Below are 17,246 nucleotides of genomic sequence, written 5' to 3'. Positions count from 1 at the left end.
ACAGTTTTATACAGGATATTATATGCCTGCCCACTGGCCTTGTGCCTGATAGACAGTTGTATATAGGATATTATATACATGCTCGCTGGCTTAGTGCCCGATATGACAGTTGCATACAGGATAGAATATTCCCGTATATCCAGTCTTTATAGACTGTTATAGGTTACTTGGGCACAAATATGAGTAATGAGTCTTAAATTTAATTAAGTACCAAAAAGATCACAGATATGAGTAATAAGCTTTAAAAATTAAATAATTACATGAAGAGACCACTAATATGACTTTAAAAGACAGACAAAAGAATAAATGCACATATAAGATACTAATAATTAAATTATTCCCAAAGTGCAATTGAAAAATACAATTGACCTAGAATTACGAAATTTCACATATTATTGTCATTTTAAATCATTTAGTTATTCTGCTTTAAGATTATGCACCACTAAGCAATTAGCTTAGCGCATTGGATTTTCCATTGTGTAGGTACTAGAGACTAGACACAGTTGCCGCTATAGCAGCAACCGCCACTGTAGTACTCTGATTACAGTTGTCCAGATCTGCTATAGTCCATAGCTCATCTCAATAGTATTTATTTTGATAGGGCCCAATGTACTTAGGTTTTTCATTTTGGTTCATGTACAATCAGATCTGATATACTCTTTATATGAGCACTATGGCTACAGCTGCTGCTGCAGCGGCTACTGGATTTAGTCTCCAGTACCTACGTGATGTAAAAACTAACGCGCTATGTGAATTGCTTAGTGGTGTATAATTTAAAATAAAAATAACTAAATAATTTAAAATAATAATTCTAGGTGGAATTTCATAACTCTAGGTCAACTGTATTTTTATTGCACTTTTTATTGCACTTTGGAAATAAATTAATTATCAGTATCTTATCTATTCATTTGTTTCATTTTCAGTCTTTTAAAATCATATTAATGCTCAAGTAATCTATAACAGACTATAAGGCTGGATATACGAGAGCATACTGGTTAGATGGCCATATGTTTATCCAATATACATTTGTCATATCAGGCAAAAGGCCATAGGACAAGCTTTTAAAGCCAGTAATAAAATTAGGCACAATGGCCAACGGGCAAGCATAAAGCCTGTAGATCAATCATATAAGACATATTTTATTGATCAATGATTATCCATGTAGGCAGCACTGCTATCTATAGTCCCTAATTGGTATACCAATCGATCCAAGCTATATACATAAGCTTAGGTTTACTTTGGGCAATTAAGCAATATTAATTTCTTATTGGAAATTTCATGTCAAGTTGTAGTGAGAAAGTGGGTCCCACATACCTATTTCATGTAATTCAGTCTTTAGTAACATGTTACAGTTAAAACCCTACTATACATTTATTTGTCTTATGAACCTTTCTTTAGGTTCAGTTTTAATGTCTTAAATTTACCTATCAATTTGATCAATATGTGACCACTGTTTGTCCATACTTCCTTCATGGAAGTTGTTCCTCTATGTCTTATCTTGTTTTCCCTTTTTGAATCATGTCATTTGGATTTCTGGAACTCAAGTTATAGCTAATTAACCATAACTGGTTCATTTTCTAATTTTGGCTCTTTAACTAGGCAGATTTTGGAGTTAAACTTTACTAATTTAATTGGATATGTTGCAGTCACTTTTAGGCTTAGTATTCTTCATAGAGTTTGTTGCCCTATGTCTTATGGTCACTCAAAAGTTTGGATTGCAATTTTTTAAGTTTTGTAGAATTACTTATAGCCAAATCACTGGTCTAGACTCAAGTACCCTATGTCAATAGGATCCCATTTCAGGTTAGTGGATTTGACTCAACTTTTAGGACTCCTACATTCATAATTTGAAGAAAGTGTTTAAAAAAAATTTGGAGCCTTGTTTTTTAGGTTTCCAAAACAATATGGCTCATCCCAATTGAAGTTTCCTAGTGGAAGATATGACTAAAAGACCATTCTGAGGTCATGTGGTCACTTAGGCAATTTCTAGAATTCGCATACTAAATTGATCTAGCCAATTGACCTAGTTTCCTTGCTTTCTGGGTTTTGGTCAAATCACTAATATTGTAGATTGATGTCTTATGGTAATTTTCTACTAATTTCATTGCATTTGAGTTTTTGTAGACCAAGTTATGGCCTTTTTGCCATAACTGGTCAAGTAAGCCTATTTCTAGCAATTTCTGGGCAATATGGTTCTGGGCAGTTTTGTGACCTAATTTGGGCTAACAATTTGGATTAGTTTAAGGCATTTTTGGTCTCTGTGGTCCTCATAAAAGTTGTAGTCCTATATCTAAGCTTTCCAATAGTATAAAATTCAGGTCATTTGGACCTGTCTAGAGGGACTTATGGCCAAATAAATGTGTACTGTTCATTTGATCAATTTTCTAGGTTCATCATTTGGTTATCCGGATTGGGACAACAATTTGGTCAATTTTTGGGAAGAATTTTGGCATGGAGCAACACAATTTCGATTATGGCTCAAAACACATACTGGATTCAACAATTCTCAACCTGCAAAGAAATTTACACTTCCAATTTCATTCCTCCAACTCTCAAACTATTAATTGGCATTCATGGCACTTCTAAACATCATCAATTCATCTCAACACAATCAAATTCTAGCAATAACACTAAGTCTCCAATAATTAGTTCAAAACCCTAATTCAAATGATCAAGGTCAACAATACACATTCAATCAAATTTCTAATACATGAAACATCATCCCTCAACATATAACTCATTCATCAACATCACAAATCACCTTTTACATTCATGAAATTATCAATATCCAATGCTTCTCAAGGATGTCGAAATGAGGCAATTATACAATTAATCATCATTTTCTTCAAATTTCTCATCATACCAACTCAATTCAACCTCAATTCAAGATGTAGCTAAGAAAGCAAGAGAAATTCTGCACTAACCTTGTTTCAAGAATTTCTCAAGCTTGTAAAACTTCAAGATTTCTCCTTCTTTTTGCTGCGTATAGACTTCCCAAAGTGTGAGGGCTAACTTTAATGAAGGAACTTGTGAGGATTAGGGTGAGAATGGAAAGATTTAGAGCTTGCATGAAGAACATTCATGGAGAAAATGAGAGAACAAGATTTCGGCCAAGAGAGAATGAAATGAAGAAGATGAGTTAGTGGATGGATTTTGTCTCCTTATGCCTTTATATACCCCCACTAACTTTAATTTATTAATTATAATAATTAAATTTTAATATTTCAAATAATTCCCCTCATTTTTCTTTAATTACATTATATATAGTTTCATGTTTTCATGGGATTTTTAAAATTTTAATATCACTCATTTTAATGAACATTTACCCCAAAAGTCAATTCTAGATGCTAAATGACCAAAATGCCCCTCTTCGGGTTACAGTCAAACTTTTTTCGGTAATACCGATTAAATTCCTGACCCGACGGTTCGTTTAATTTTCATTTTTGTGTGTACCAATTAACTAAATTTTCTTTGACATTTAATGTCATTTTTACCTCAGTAAACCTTTAATTACATCCCAAAAATTATTTTCTAGGGTTCCTCACGGGTCTGTAGTTGTCAACTGTCTATACAATGACTTCTCAGTATGGTCACCCATCGCTGGAACCACAGCTCATTTAACCTAGTTACATTTCATTTTTTTTACTTTTCCTTAATTTTTTTTGTATTTTCTGTCAGTAGTATGCCCTAGAGCATATCATTTAGTATATATCTTGTACATGTTTTATTAATAAAAGGCATTTTTACTTTTCTGTTTACATAATATATTTATGTGTAATAGAAAAAGTCCATTGATATTTTATTAGAAATTTTATTCTTAAGTTGTTAAGAACATGAGTGACAATATTTCTAGCATAAAGTATCATAAATAGGTTCACAATCGAGGATATTTCACAATAAGGACATGACTTATCCAGAAAGATTGTATTCATGTTTGTTCCCAAGTTATTTATATGAGATATAAATAAGATGGAATGGTGAGTCTCATGCCATTTAACAAACATGATAGGCACTTATACATGATAAGTAGGTCGAACTAGTGATGTAACATCCTTACTTTAGCTAGTCCGTACAGTTTACTATTCCGGTGACCAATGTCGGTTCGGGCAGCTAGAACATTTGAAATTATAATTAGACTAAAGTGGAGAGTTATAAAGAAACTGAATAATGCTCATAAAAATCAAGGAAAATTTTTAAAAACCAAATACACTAAGGTTAAACGAGCCGAAACCCCCGGGGATGAGTAACCCGAAAGGGAAGTGACGATGAAGGCTGTTAGCAATTCTAGACCCAGGGAAAAATTTATAAAATAATTTTTGGGACTCCAGAGAAGGGTCATTGAGATTCTTATGGCATTAGAATGCCAAGAAAATGCTTAAAAAAAATTTTCAATTGATACAGACAATTTTGGCTAGTTAAGCCAAACGGAGGGCATTTTGGTCATTTCGTCTTCAGAGATTATTTTTGGCCAACTTGTCCAGTTAAATTAATAATTTATATGACATAAAATGTGAATAAATATTGTTAAAAATTTAATTGAAATTAAATAGACAAGAAAAGGATAGAAAATGAAAGAAATTAGAATTATGACACCATAATGATGTCATTAAAATTCTCCCACTCAATCCAATGTTGACACATGGCATAAGTTTATTTAAAAAGAGTTAATGGGTAGAAAAATGAAGAAAAAAAATCAAAAGCTTCTCATCCCTTCTTCTTACCGTCTCACTCTTCCTCCATGGCCACCATTGTCAAGCTTTTCAAAGCTTGATTTTTATAGTTTTTCACCCATTAAACCCTATGTTCCCAACACAAAAACTTGTTCTTTCATCTTGGTAAATCTTCTGGGAGCAAAAAGAAGTGAAAAAGAAGAACCCTAGCAAGTTGGAATTTCACTCCATTAGAGGTTAGTGACCTAAACTTGATTTTCTCTTTAAATTCATGTTAAAAGAGTATGATTGAGTGCAAAAATTATAAAGAATTTAATAAATACCATGTGTATACTCATCCCATATTTTTAGAAGCCTTGGTTGGGGTAAGATTTTGATGGTTTTCATGGAACTAAAATGGTAATATGGCTACTCTTAGTATTAATCTCTTAAGTGGAGTAATGAAATGCAAGTTTTAATGCATGGTTTGAGATAGTTGAGTTAGGGTTTGGGATGAAAATGAGACTTTGATCATGTGATGATAAAAGTATGTTTTAATGGTCAATTAGTGACCATTTGGTTTTGTTTGAATTAAAAATGAAGTGGGTTGTGTAGTGGAAACTGAGTTTGGTGTGGTTGCCCTTGGTGACTTGCAGGACTGGGCATGAGTCCAACAGGTTTGGGCAGCAATAACTGGAGTTGTAGAGGTTCAATTGGTGCAAGGCCAATTGGACATGAAACTACCATGCCCAGAAAATCAAACCAAGTTGACCTAAAGATTGCCCTAATCAGGGTGACTTACAATCTGCCTGGGTAAAATGACCAAATGAATAGTGTTTAGTCATTTAGTCATAACTCAGTGTAGAAAGGTCCAATTGACCTGAAATTTTAACAGCAACAAGCTGAGATATAGACATACAACTTTAATGAAGAAACCTAACCCAAATTATGACCACAACATATTCAAAAAGTGACTTGCAGTCACTACTCAAATTACTATAGATTTGATCAGTCCAGAAATTCTGGAAAAATTATAATCCGGCCAATTGTGGTTTATGGGCCATAACCTAAGTTACAAAACTCCCAATGGAGTGATTCAAAAAAGGAAATGTAACTAGACAAAATAAGGAACAACTTTCATGTTGATCATTTTGCTAAATTCCCACTGTATAAATGACTAATGGAACAGTAAACACAAAGCTTGAAAACTGAAAATTTTGAACAATAAATATTAAGCTTAGAAATGGTATTGGCAACCAATACCAACAATTTTAGAATGCAAAATGTGGTATGTTGGGAGTATTAAAATCAATGTACCTATTGTCCATGTAAAATTCAACATTTTGTTGACTAATGAATTGAATAGTAACACCAAAACTTGAATTTCAAGAATTGTGAAACTTAAAGTGTAATATGCCCTAGTATACCTAGCAAGATTGGTTTGGATAGGTTGGCATGCCAATAGGGTTCTATTAGCAGTACTGCATATGGCTTCATGCCATTTTATGTTTCATGGCCTCCCATGCCATTCTGTGATAAAATAGCCTTTGGCTATGTTAATTGAGTTATTATACTTGAATTATATCTTTAATGATTATTACAGCTTATTAGCTGTTCTGCTGTACACCGAGAGACACAATGTGACCGATGGTGTGATGGTCTGAGGTACTTAGTACCCAGTGCCAGTTTACCCATTTATCCAGTCCAATCGATTAGTATGGGTTACTCGGGCAATGATAATGAATCTTACAAAATTTTAATCGAATAATACTGCAATAAATGCCAAAAATTAAGTTTACCAAAACTGTAAACCTACATTTTGCATATTTATGTTATTTTAGTTGTTTTATTTTATATTGTCACCACTAAGCAGAATTGCTTAGCGTGTCGCTTTTGGCATGCACAGGTACTGGAGACATAGCTGGGGAGCCCAGCAGACATCAGACAGGATAAACTTTCAGAGCTACAACCTGAGTCCAAAGTCACCTCACATTGCAGTGCATTTGGTAGGACATTAGGCCACTTTTGATATTTTGTATTTTGTAAACTTCTGTAATGAATATTATAAACTCATGTAATTGTGTTTTTAATGTAATTATCTATAAACTATATTCAGTAATAAATGTGAGCATTTCTCATTGAGTTGACTGTGATATGAATTGAATTTAATTTTGAGATACTGAAGTCATTTGAGAAATTGTTGAGAATATATTGGTGGTTGACTGAGAATGACGTGATGATTTTATTGGAAGTGTTTTTAACAGATTTAGAAGAACTGTTTTTCCAATTTACAGCCGGCACTCTGTAGGATTTTCTATAAAATTTGCGAAAAAAGTTAGTTTAATCAAAAATTATAAATAAATAAGTAAAAAGGGTAAATTGAATTGAAATATGATTTGGTGCTCCGGCACACTGTGCGGCATATCTTGGTCGGCTACACTGTAGATGAGTAAGGGGTCTCACAAGTGACATTTATGACAGGCACATGGAGTTTATTCTTGTCAATGTATTATTATAAATCATATCAGTGCATATAATCTTTAAACCTGAGATAGCACAATTATCTTGTATATATGTGGTTTGAGTTCGATACTGCTTTCATACTTGTACTGTGTATGGGTATATGGCATGTGTTGGCTCTTACTAGTTATATATGGAGGTAGGTGTTGATCAAGATGGAATCTGTTCCTCTAAGTAAATAGGGATAAAATCCTATGTTCATTTAATTGTTCTTGATGTTTCAAGTTCCTAGCCAGGACATATAGATTTAATCAGAAAAGAGTTTTTGATGAGAAAATCTTTTAATCAAGTACTGGAATTAAAAGAGAACATAATATTCATAGCAAATGGAGTTTGACATAAACCATGACTCCAACTTGAGTTGGGATTTTGTAACAGAGAAATTCTAGTGCATGGTAACATATGATTATAGGCTCATTTAAGGTAAACCTTATTACTGATTGGGTGGCCATGGCATGTTATGCTAGGTGTTAACAATGATCTATGAGGTGCATAAAATGATTTAGCGAAATTATTTATGGTAAGAAAGAAATCTGATGATATTAAGAGTTGATATCATGTCTCATTGCCAATTAGTGATGAGCCTAGTAAGTCACACACATACACAAGTAATCACCAAATTAAATATGATTTAATTAATTAATTAAAGAGTTTAATTGATTAATTAAATAGGTTTGGTTTGCAATTAGATTGCAAAGTCCCTATCATGGCTTGAAACCAAATCTAGATTATTGGATGTATAGTATAAGTTAAATTTATATTTAAAGTGTTTAAATATGAATTTAATTAATGAGAAAATTAATTAATAGAGATTAATTAATTAATTTATATTTAATAAAAATTGATTAGAAGAAGAGAAATAATTAGTTTGGGTTGAGAACTCAAAATTAAGACATAAGGGTATTTTGGTCATTTCACAAGGTGACATGTGGCACCATGAGATGGTGACACATGACACTACACATAAGCTTGTCATATGTCTTTTAATCATGTAAGATGATTAAAATCAAGATTAAATATAGGTTTGACACTTGGCACAATGTGATTGGATCAATTAAACCTAGAGCCAATCAGAAGGTGACATGTGGCAAGGGTTTTAAGTGATGACCTAGCTATATAAGTGTTGTTATGAAAGAGTAAAATGTGTGGGCTGTTGTTCTTCTTTGGTGCAGCCACCCAAAGAACATCTCCCCTCTCTTCTTCTTCATCTCTCATCAATTCAAAGAGATTAGCCATCAAGCTCTTTAATTAAAATTACTATAAATTATTTCTAGTATCCTGTTTACATTTGTAATCTCTCAAAAGGCCAAAATTGATTTTCTAATTCATAGAAAAAGCTTTAGAAGCTGTTCAAGGGCTACCATAGGTGATCTTGGTGTGGACAAGCTAGAGGGACAATATTTGGTGTCCTAAAGACGCATCCCAAAGGTGCCAAACACACTGCAGTGCATCAAGAGGTTAGTGCACTTGTTCTTGATCTAATCTAGGGTTCTTAAAATTAATCTGATTAATTCTAAAATCTTAAATGGAAAATGTAGATCCAAAAACATATTAAAAGAGTTTTAATATGCTGTTTATTATTGAAATCAAATAGATAAAAATGAATCTTGCATGATGCATGTGACCTTAGGTGAAAAAATTTTAAATTCAATGATATAAACTTGTGTTTTTCATGCTTCCTGTCACACCCTCCCGGTAACTACTCCGTACATCCTACTGTTTCGGTGACCGGTGTCGGTCCGGACAGCTAGAATGTCCGGAAAAATATTTAAACTAAAGTGAGGAACCATAATTAACTCAAATATTGATAAGAAAAATTTAGTAAAAATTTTAGAAATAAAATACAAACAAGTTAAGCAGTAGGTGCCCTAGCGATGGGTAACTGAGGAGGAAGTTGCGGTTCTCGCAACGAGGAGCCCTAGACCCGGGGGAAAAATTATAAAATAATTTTTGGGACCTCAGAGAAGGGTCATTGAGGTTCCTATGGCATTAGAATGCCAAGAAAATATTTAGAAAAATTTTTCAATCGGTACAGATAATTTTGACCCGTTAAGCCAAACGGAGGGCATTTTGGTCATTTCGCCTTCAGAGGTGATTTTTGGCCAACTTGCCCAGTTGAGTAAATAATTATTATGACATAAAATATGAATTAATGTTGATGAAAAATTAATTTGAAGCTAGTAGAAAAGAAAAGAAAAGAAAATGAAAGAAAATGCTAATTATGACATCATATGATGTCATTTAAATTTCCTCCACCAATCACAATTTGTTAAACTTATTAAAAGAGATAAAAGAGACCAAAAATATGAAAAACCAATCTGCATCTTCAACCTTGGGCAGCCTAAAAAACGTTGAGAGAGAGAGAGAGAAGAGGTTTCACCATTAAAGCTCCTTTAAGCTTCATTTCTCTCTTGTTTCCACTACTAAACCCTAACCCCTTTCATTAAACCTTGACCATGTCACTTGGGGAAGCTTTTGGCAGACAAGAAGAAGAAGGAAAGTGAAGTTTTAGCTTGAAGAAATCTGCCCTACAAGAGGTTAAAGTGAGGTTAGTGCTATCCTTTCACTCACACTCCTTTAATCCTTGTTAGAGCATCATTTTAAGTTAAGAAATTGTAAGAATTTGAAGTAAATTATATGTGTTAGGGCATCTTCAATTTTTGGCAGCCCTAAGGAAGGATGTGGTTGATTGTTTTAATGAATTTAGAATGGATAGAAATGATGTTTAAGGCATCATTTTAAGTTAAGAAATTGTAAGAATTTGAAGTAAATTATATGTGTTAGGGCATCTTCAATTTTTGGCAGCCCTAAGGAAGGATGTGGTTGATTGTTTTAATGAATTTAGAATGGATAGAAATGATGTTTAAGGTATGAATATGCATGGATGTTGAATTAGTGTGCTAATTGAGGTTTATGGGTAATTTAAATTGGACATTAGGGTTTTGAGAAGTGAAACTTGGATTTAGCTTATGAAATTGTGAAATAACATTATAAGGGTCAATTAGTGACCATTTTAGGTATGTTGACCATGAATTGGACTGAAAAATAGTATAGCCAAGTGAATGTGTAGGCTGCCTTCTTAGTGCAGCAGAGTGACTGAAATTTTAGTCCACTTGCACAGCCATAACTTTGGCTGTGTAGGTCCAATTGATTCTTGGCCAATTGGACATGAAACTAGGCTTATAATGGCACATTTTTGCTGAAGAAACCATGTCCAAAAGACCAAAGCAAGAGGACCAAAACTTGGCCCCAATCCGGATACCTTGCAAACAGCCCCTGCAGAATGACCAAATGAACAGTAACTATTCATTTGGTCATAACTCACTGTAGATTTGGTCAATTGACCTGAAATTTTTACAGCAACAAGTTAAGACATAGAAAAACAACTTTCATGAAGAAACCTACCCCAAATTATGACCAGAACCTAACCCAAATGGCAGTCACAGTCACTGTTCAAACCTGCAACTCTGCAGATTTTGATTTGAGCAGTAATGTTTGGATGGTTATAACTCTCTCTAGAAAACTCGGATTTAGACGATTCTTGAACCGATGGAAACCTAAGGCATAGTAGAACATTTCATATGAAGAAAGTTAGACCAAATTATGAACTTAACTTGGTCAAATTACTGACCAAAATTGGACCAAAATCTGCCAAAACCCAAAAGTGCAGCATGAGCGATTGCACGTGAGCGATAAACTTATTTTGGCCATAACTTGAGCTACAAAACTCCAAATGGAGTGATTCAAAAAAATAAATTCAACTAGACAAAATAAGGAACATTTTCTATGAAGGAAGTTTTGTCAAATTCCAACAGTAGATCGACCAATAGAACAGTGCAACTTCGGAGCACCGAAACTGAAAATTGGCAATTTTGCCAAAATGGCCTAAGCTTTGAGAAAGTGACCAAAACCAACAAGTTTTAAATGCAAAATGTGGTACATTGGGAGTGTTAAAACCAATGCACCTATGTTCTATGCAAAAGTCAACTTTTTGTTGACTATTGAAGTGAATAGTGACATAAAAACTTGAAATTTAAAAATTGAAGAATTCAAAAGTATCAAATGCCCTAGTAGGCCTAATGTGATTGGTTTGGATAGGTTGGCATGCCAATAGGGTTCTGATAGCAGTACTGTGTATGATGTATGGCTTCATTGCCATTCTGTGATGTGATAGCCTATGGCTTTACTGATTATGATGTTTTACTTGGCTTTATGCCTTATTGCTTATATGGCTTATTAGCCATTCTGTTTGCACACCGGGAGACACATTGTGACCGATGGTGTGACGGCCCGAGGCACCTGGTACCCAGTGCTAGTTTACCCGTTTATCGAGTCCAGTCGTCCAGTATAGGTTACTTGGGCATGGAAAAGTATAACTGTAATTGAACTGATTGTTAAAGAAAATACGAAAATTAAATATCAGAAATGATTACGATAGAATACAAAGAAACTCAAGATCATGAAGAAAATAAATAAACAAAATGCATGAAGAAGTTAATATCATAAAACATAATTAGCCCTCGACTAAACATTAAGTTGGCAATTATTCAGTTCTTATGAACACAATGGCTAAGAAATTATGATTTTTATTTGCATATTATTTCTTTCTATTTTATTATTTGCACCACTAAGCTTTATGCTTAGTGCGTCGCTTTTGCAACGCGTAGGTACTGAAGATACTGATCGAGAGCCAGTAGACCACAGATTGGGTAAGTCCATCCTGCAGTTTTGCATAGTGTCCGTGTCACCTCACAGCTCTGATTGCATTGGTAGGACACTAGGTGTCATTTTGGTATTTTGTAATTGATCTTATTTTCTCATGTGTAAATGAACTTATGAAATGTAATTTGATGCTCATGTAAATAATGAGAATTGTGTTTGTAAATGAAAAAGTGAATGTTTATCTGTGATATATATATGATTATCACATGAAATGAATGATTGAGAAAAGAATGTGAACTGAAAAATATTGAGATTTTGATAAATGGAGTTGAGATGAATGAATAAGAATATAGGAAGTGTTTTTCACAGGTTCCGAAGAACGGTTTTCTCCATTTTTAGCCGGTACTCTGCCGGATTTTCTTTAAAATTTTCGGAACCTCAAATAAATTACAATTTCAATAAATGAATAATATTTCACAAATTATTTTCAAAACTATGATAAAAATGAATTAAGATAAAATAGAGTGCTCTGGCACACTGAGTGGCATAACTTGCTCGGCTACACTGTAGTCGGGTAAGGGGTGTCACATTCAGCTCAATTGGTAAGAGGCGAAGCAAATCCGTGAGGTGATATGGGTTCGAATCCTAGCTCTGCAGGGCGAAGGGATTGAACTCTACCAAAGCGGACAGTACCGATTTGAGTCGCATCGCCGACCTCTAGAGGGGTACGCTGGCAAGATGGCCACCCATAGAGGGGCTTGAGCTGGGGCCCACTAAGCCGGGGTGTGACACTTCCGCTCCTTCAATTGGTATCAGAGCCACTATATTTGTCATTTATATTGTTAATTATATGATTTAATTGTGTGGTATGATCATGAGATGATAGATCCATTGCTGGTTGCAAAGAAAGGTGGCGGCTTGGTGATGAACACCATTGTTTGTGCAAGGTTTGCTCATCCCTTATGGTGCGCATGGTTTTGGGCAATATTTGTGCAATTGTTGTATGATCTAATGCTCATAATTATGTCCATTTTATGTCTAATTAAATTGTTTAATTAAGGTTTTAATCACACAATTAAATTTTGATTCAAATCTGAATTTTAAAAATTGTTTGAATGTGATTCAAATATGAATTTTTAAAGTTGTTTGAATGTGATTCAAATCTAAAATTTTAAAATTGTTTGAATATGATTAGGACGACCACAAAATCTTCCAAAACAAATGATTAAGTTGGATATGTTATAATTAAAATAATTATAACATGGGCCCTCCATTGAAGCAATTATTTTAAGAAATTTTAAATACTTACATATGGTGCAATTAATTTAAGAGATTTTCTTAAGAATAATTGTTAAGCATGAGATGTTGTAAATATGTAAATGGTTTGGTGGCCAATATTGGATGTACCTGAGGACATTAAAATTATTTGTATAATTACTGGCTCAATGGGATCAACTTAACTAATGCAAGATAAGTCAATAATGGATGTACCTAAGATTTTGAGCATTAGGGGCTAGGCAAAGGATTGAACCTCACATGAGATGTGATGGGCAAGGAGTTGCTCACTTATAGTTTATTGTAATTCCAATAATGGATGTACCTGAGAATGATCAATAGAATTATAAGAATTCAATCACCCACTAGAAATCCATCCAACTAGGATTATCGTTTTTTACTTTGGAAGTGTAAGATTCGCTAAGTTAGTGGGAGGACCAATTTGATTAAAAGACCATAATCATTTTGGTTAAATACATGATACATTTACTAATTAATCTGGTTATTTTCTGCAGTTAATTTTTTGATAATAATGAACACCCCACAACCACCACCATCCAATATCCTTGCATGCATACTTGATCGCAATAGGTTGACAGGACCTAATTTATCTGATTGGCTAAGAAATTTGAAACTTGTCCTGAACCTTGAACATATAGGATATGTTCTAGACTCAAATGTTCCTGGTCCCTTACCTCCAGAGGCCACTCAAGAGGAACATGAAACTTTGGACAAGTGGAAGGAGCATGATATGGGAGCTAAATGTTACATGCTTGCTTCCTTGAGTAATGAGTTACAGAAGCAGAATGAGAACATGCAGAGTGCGAGTGAGATCCTCCTTCACCTACAAGAGTTGTATGGTGAGCACAACAAGAATGCTAGGTATGAGATATCTAGACATCTATTCCACATGAGGATGTCTGAGGGACAGATTGTTGGAGATCATGTCCACAAGATGATTCTGCTGATTGAGTAGCTAGAACATCTTGACTTTAACATGGATTTCCAACTGCAGACGGATTTGATCCTTCAGTCCCTTTCTGAGTCATTTGGTAATTTTGTGACAAATTTTCATATGACTAAACAGGAATACACCTTGGCTGGTTTACTCAACATGCTAGTTATTGCCCAAAAGAATATGCCAAGCAATAAAGGAAAAGAGATAGCTTTGATTACATCTTCTTCTGTTGGAAAGTCCAACAAGAAAAAGGGCAATTAGAAAAAGAAACCTCAAGTTCCAGGATCTTCCAAGAAGATAGCCAAACAGAAAATAAAGAGCAAAGCTAACAAAGGCAAAGGAAAGTGTTTCCACTGCCAATAGGATGGGCACTGGAATAGGAACTGCCCAGAGTATAGCAAGTAGTAACAGCTTGTAGTAATGAGATATTAGACTCTGAATTGGCATTGGTTCAACTGTTGAAGCCTTAGCCATAGGATCTAGATCTTAATACATGCATGGACATGTTTTGTATTTAAATAAGGTTATGCATGTACCTGATGCCTTTTAAGAACATCATTTATATATCTAGTTTGACTAGAGATGGTTATGAACTTCAGTTCATAAATGATGTTTGCAATTTTTATTTTGGAAATAAATATATTGGTTCGGGTTATATGCATGATGAACTTTATTATCTAGATAATAATGTTAAATACATATCTAATGTAAGCAATCTAAAACAATGGAATGCCATGATGAAAATCAACTCAAGTTCAAAATATATTTGGCACTTAGGGTTAGGTCATGTTGTAGAAGATAGGATTATAAAATTAGAGAAAATGGAGATTTTATCCTCATTGGGCTCTGAGCCAACTCCAACTTGTGAATCTTGCCTATATGGCAAAATGACTAGATCACCCTTTGTAGGACAAGGGCTAAGAGCTAAAAATATTTTGGAGCTAATGCATAGTGATATATGTAGTCCATTTAAAGAAATGGCTAAAGGTGTTTTTGATCACTTTATTACCCTTACTGATGATAAATCAAGGTTTGGGTATTTGTATTTGATGAAATACAAATATGAATCCTTTGAAAAGTTCAAAGAATTTAAATCTGAAGTAGAAAATCAAACAGGAAAGAGTATTAAAGCTCTTCGATCAGATCGTGGAGGAGAATACTTGAGTACTGAATTTGATGAATACTTGAGAAAGCACGGCATTGTTTCCCAGCTGACTCCTCTAGGAACACCACAGTTGAATGGTGTATCTAAAAGGAGAAATCGTACCCTATTGGATATGGTACGTAGTATGATAAGCTATACTAATATGCCAATCTCCTTTAGGGATTTTCATTAGAATCAGCTTTGTATATTCTGAATAGGATTCCATCAAAATCAGTATCTTCCACACCTTATGAGATATGGCATGGAAGAAAACCAAGTCTTAAGCATGTTAAGATTTGGGGTTGTCCAGCTTATATCAAAAAGCTGAACAATGATAAATTGGAAACCAGATGAGAAAAGGGTCGATTTGTTGGATATCCAAAAGATAGTTTTGAATATTATTTTTATTTGCCTACATCACAAAAGGTTGTGGTAAGTAGAGATGCCACATTTCTTGAACAACAGTTTGTTCAAGAAGGAGGCAACGAAAGGCAAATAGAGTTAGAATTGGAGAATTCTGACCAACCAACAGATCAAATGGATATAGATCCATCTAGTAAACCTACACCTATTGATGAAACGTCTACAGCTGTTCCTCATAGAACAACCAGGGTATCTCACCCACTAGTGAGATATGGTTTCCTTCATAAAGAAGAGCAAGAGTTATCTACTCATGATGAAGTAGATCATGGAGATGATCCACTTGCCTATGAAGAAACTATATCAGATATAGACTCTTCAAAAATGGATTGATCCTATGAAATCCGAGATTGATTCCATGTATAAAAATTAAGTTTGGGATCTTGTTAACCCACCTGAAGGTATTATACCTATAGGGAACAAATAGGTTTTCAAAAAGAAAATTGGTTCTAATGGAAAGGTAGAGCCCTATAAGGCAAGGCTAGTAGCGAAAGGGTTTAGCCAAAGGCAAGGAATCGACTATGAGGAGATTTTCTTGCCTGTTTCTTTGCTTAAATCAATTAGGATTCTATTAGCAATAACCGCATACTATGATTATGAGATTTGGCAGATGGATGTTAAAACAGCTTTTCTCAATGGATACATTGAAGAAAACATTTTCATGGAACAACCTAGGGGTTTTGAACCCAGGATGGTTCCAAAGTGCATAACCTAAAGCGATCCATTTATGGGTTAAAACAATCTTCAAAGAGTTGGAACATCTGTTTTGATGAAGCCATTAAGTCATTTGGTTTTATCAAAAATGAGGATGAGCCATGTGTATATAAGAAGGTTAGTGAAAGTGCTATCACATTCCTTGTCTTATATGTAAATAATATTCTATGAATAGGTATTGACACAGGTATGTTGACAACTATAAAGGTATGGTTGTCAAATACATTATCCATGAAAGACTTAGGGGAGGCAACCTATATTCTTGAGATTCGCATCTATAGAGATAGAGAGAAAAGAATCACTGGTTTATCCCAAAGTTTATACTTGGAAAAGGTGTTAAAAACGTTTAACATGCTTGATTCCAAGATAGGATTGTTACCAGTGAGACATGGTATCCACCTTTCTATAGAGATGTCTCCAAAGACACTTGAAGAAAGAGATAAAATGGCCAGGATTCCATATGCTTCGGCTATTGGAAGTTTGATGCATGCAATGTTGTGTACTAGGCTGAATATCGCATATGCTATTAATTTGACTAGCAGGTATCAATCTAATCTAGGTTTAGAATACTGGATAGTTATCAAGAATATCCTTTAGTACTTGAGAAGAACTAAGGATTTATTCTTGATATATCAAGGTGGTTACTTGCAATTGGATGGTTATACTGATTCTGATTTCCAATCGGATATCGATGATAGAAAGTCTACCTTTAGGTTTGTGTTCATTTGTAAAGGAAGTGCAGTTAGTTAGAAAAGTTCCAAACAGGGTATGACTGCTAGTTCCATTACAGAGGCTGAGTATATTGCTGCATCAGATGCTGCAAAAGAAGCTGTTTGGATATAAGGAACCCCGGTCTCACTAGAAATCCAAACACATAGAAAGGCGCTATCACATTATCAGAGAA

The sequence above is a fragment of the Hevea brasiliensis genome, chromosome 5, assembly GCF_030052815.1.
Source record: "Hevea brasiliensis isolate MT/VB/25A 57/8 chromosome 5, ASM3005281v1, whole genome shotgun sequence".
NCBI classification, from domain to species: Eukaryota; Viridiplantae; Streptophyta; class Magnoliopsida; order Malpighiales; family Euphorbiaceae; genus Hevea; species Hevea brasiliensis.
Note: the sequence above shows the minus strand (reverse complement) of the source record.